Source organism: Papaver somniferum, chromosome 10 (genome assembly GCF_003573695.1).
Source record: "Papaver somniferum cultivar HN1 chromosome 10, ASM357369v1, whole genome shotgun sequence".
NCBI classification, from domain to species: Eukaryota; Viridiplantae; Streptophyta; class Magnoliopsida; order Ranunculales; family Papaveraceae; genus Papaver; species Papaver somniferum.
Window position 1 is genome coordinate 18,369,463 of NC_039367.1, and position 3,765 is coordinate 18,373,227.

Below are 3,765 nucleotides of genomic sequence, written 5' to 3' on the forward strand. Positions count from 1 at the left end.
CTTGATATGCTTTGCATTGGAGCCACCATCGTCTTTGGAGATCATCTTCTTTGGAATTTGGATCGTCGTTGACTTTGCAGCATCATCTTGATCGTCGTGGCATCAGCAACGGTTAGTGGGACAGAAGCTACTTTCGTCATCGGAGCTTAGATCTTCGTATTGCTCGCCTCTTCGTCATCCACATCGGACTTGGAATCATCATCCAGCTTCGAACTTTGGCTCGTCTTCCTCGGATTTTGGACCTGCCGCAGGCTTTGCACCTTCGTCGGCATAGAATTATGATTGGTCTGCGACGTTAGAGTGGATGAGGAATCATCGGGGTGGAGGAGGAATCATTGAGCTTGAGCTGGCCGCGTCTTCCAACTTTGGCACATCGTTCTGAGACTTTATACATCAACGTGTGTACGACTGTGTTCACCTCCACTGGATTTTGAATCATAGTAGCAAGGCTTTGGCTCATCGGTCACTGGAGAGCTTCGTTTTTGACTCGTCGACTTAGTCACGTCATCACACGAGTTGTGGGGTTGGATTGCATTGGAAGAGTGGACTCGTCGTAAAAGATCTGCATCATTTGGGAAGATAAAGCGATAACTCTTGAGTTGAAATGCCACTGTCTTCCCTTCCACAATCAGCTTGATTGCAGCCAGGGGCGGAACTACCTTGTGACTAGGGCTAGCTTAAGCCAGCCCTAACAAGAAAAAAAGTCATTTTTTTCAAAGCCTTTTTTAAGTTGGGCCACAATTGGTCTATGAGTTTTATTCTTAAGCAAGCCCTGAAAAAAGCTCCAGCCATCCCTATATCCAATGTCTAGTTCCGCCACTGATTGCAGCACCAAACATTGAATCATCACACAACTACACCATCTTGCTCAGAGTGACAACAGTTGCAAAATGGGTTGTATTCATCGGCAGCAACATCATGTCGTCTTCACCGGAAACAACATCATGGTGTACTTTAGCAGCCAAATCATCGTGTGTACTTTAGGTCCAGTGGCAACATCATCAAGGTGTGCTTCGGTTTTGGGATACTCTGGTTGCCGGCGTCGGGACATCGTCTATGGACTTTATACGTCGGGTCACTTGGATGTAACATCATACACCCTCCGTTCCGATTTTACTTGACGTTGTATAGCTTAGCTTTTCACGGATAGTAAGAAATATCAGAGAGAATAAAATCATTCCAATAATACCCATATTAATTTCTGTTTAAAGAGTTAAATAACCTAGTTTTGTGTTTCTAGAATACATAGAAAGTTATCAATCCCATATTAATGTACTTGGGATACAAGATTGAGTATATATTCTCCAAGGGGTATATTTAAAAATTATAAAATAATTGTTGTTATGTTGATTACCATGAAAATTAATTCTCTGGTGTGATTCCAAAGCAGGAGTAGATTAATGAAAATTGGGGAAAAAAAACTAAAACTATCATCTAATTTAGAACACAAAAGAAACCCTGAAAAAGCAAGTAAAATAGAAGTAATAGTTAACTTCGAGCAACTTGTATGTTGAGTGACATTTTCCGTTATGATGAATCTTGAATCATCGTCCTCTTGCCTGCAATGTTAACTTGTATGCTCAACTGATTTGGCTGGTATCTGACCCAGTGCTATGAACCTTTGCTTGAACTTTGATTTGAACTGTGGCACCGAAGATACATCACCAGATTGTGTCGCCATCGTCATCGGACTTAGCAACGCCATCTGGCTTCGTCGGCATTGAATTTTGGCACATGTCTTCGTCGGCATTGGATTTGTGGATTGGCTGATGGAGTGTTGGGACAGCATCATCGTTTGGATCTGGTTCCTCTTCATTGGACGCTGGTTCATTGTAGGCATCGGTATTTGGTTCAGTGTCGGCAGCCCATGCATCCTCTGTCGCCAGACCTTGCAGGCAGCATCGTCACCGGATTTCATCATTGCCAGACCTTTCGTCATCGGCATGGGATTTGAGCTACGCGTTGAACTATACTTCAGGTTATTTGCATCTTCGTCATCGCCTTACGGTATGACCCTAACCAGCGGTGCGGAACTTAGTCTGTGTGAATCTTGCTGCCCCGGTTTGAGCTGCTCTTGCTCCTCGATCTCCTTGTTCCGTTAGCTTTTCGTGCTTGTATTCCATCATTCATCATCGGGATGGAGCTTGCCTGTATCGTGCATCATTCTTTTGGTTCTTTTGACACGTCGAAGTAACGGGACTCTTGCACTGCAGCTGTCACATAACTCTATATGAACCTGCAGATGAACAAAACAAAGAAATTCTCCTGTAGATAGCATATTTTGAGGGGTTCTCCTTTGAAGATTTCCAATTGAGACGTCACAGTAATGCAATCTTTACTAAACTGAGCTCTTTTTAGCATCATACTATTGTTACTATCATCGTCATCGGATTCAGCATGCTCTTCGGCTTGCATCCTTATGATGATACGTTGCACCTTCGTCGTTGTCAGTCTTTGCAGTCGTCGTCGGTATTTGTACCATGGTTGCAGGGTTTTGCACCTTCGTCATCGTTGGACTTTGCATCGAGTGGGCATCTTCGGAACAAGACTGCGTTATCAGACTGGGACTGCATCTTTGGACCAGAACTGGGCTTCCATCATCAGAGCGGAGGGCTGGAGCTTTATCTTTCGCTTTTGTTTGTTGCTGGTGTGTATCATCAGGCTAGTCTGCTTTGGCAGGTAACCAAAGGCATCAAAAACCAATCCAATTAATGTAGCAGCTTCGATCGACAGGTTGAATCCCTATAGAGCTTTTACGTCGGGAAATTTTGTATCTCTGGTATGTACGTTGGGTAACAATGTACTGCTGGTTACTGGTTCGTCATCATCCTTGTGCGCGAGTTTGCACCATCGTCGGCGTCCAGTCTTTGTACGTTGGATGACTGCCTAAAAAATGACACAAAAGATAAAAGTAATAATTCGAGTTGAGGTGCAACAGCATCGTGTTGCATCGGCAGCATCGTCCAGCTTTCCACTTATCATCGGCACAGCATCGCGTGTTGTGCTTCTGGTTTCGTCGAAATTATTCCATTTCTTTAGATGGGTAACTCGATATCTTGTCCCTGCAATTTGATAAAGACATGAAGATAATAGAGATTTTGAAACAATTAATTCATTCAACTAATCGGAAACAGCAGAAATAAATCCATAATCTGGAACAGAAAACAAGTTCAAAAACGATGGTTCATTGAATCATTTAAGCAAACAGTTGAAAGCCAGCTTTTTGTAAACTCAGTTCAAGGCTTGAACTATAGTGGGAAAACAAAGCTGGAGAATCGTGCTGTTGAAAGTTAAATTAAAACAGAAGATGGTATAAAAATACCCAATTTATAGTAGCAAAAGTAAATCAAATGGAAATTAAGTAAAGAAGAGGTCTTTACCGCAATCTTGGAGAAATGGAAAACTTGGGTTTTATTAAATTGAAAATCAATTTCAGAAAATTGATAAATTACTGGAAGATAATAGCTTAGAATTTCGGATGGCATTCGTTAGATTTTGGGTGGTACCCAACCTAACTTTCCATTAGAAAACAACGATTCAAATAAATTTCCCGTGAATGGAAAGGTATAATAAAAATAAATTTCAGAAAGTTAGTAAAATACTTTAAAAAACTAATAGATCTAGGAAAAGTAGGATAAATTCTTTTCCCGAAGCCTGTTTCTAGCGCCAAATTGTGGATACTATTTTTCTAATATCACAACCATTTGATTAAAAAGACAAAGCAATAGAGAAAATCAGATGAAAATATAAATCATGAGAAAAATG

At 41.3% G+C, this 3,765-nt stretch overlaps 1 long non-coding RNA gene across 1 annotated transcript; it reads right to left on the reverse strand.

The window, feature by feature from the left end:
* Positions 1–1,376: 1,376 nt before the first annotated feature.
* On the reverse strand, positions 1,377–3,546 carry LOC113317499. The gene is made up of 2 exons (XR_003343586.1): positions 3,381–3,546; positions 1,377–3,062 (listed from the first exon to the last, which is right to left on the reverse strand). It is a non-coding gene; the product is annotated as an uncharacterized LOC113317499 (long non-coding RNA).
* Positions 3,547–3,765: the final 219 nt, after the last annotated feature.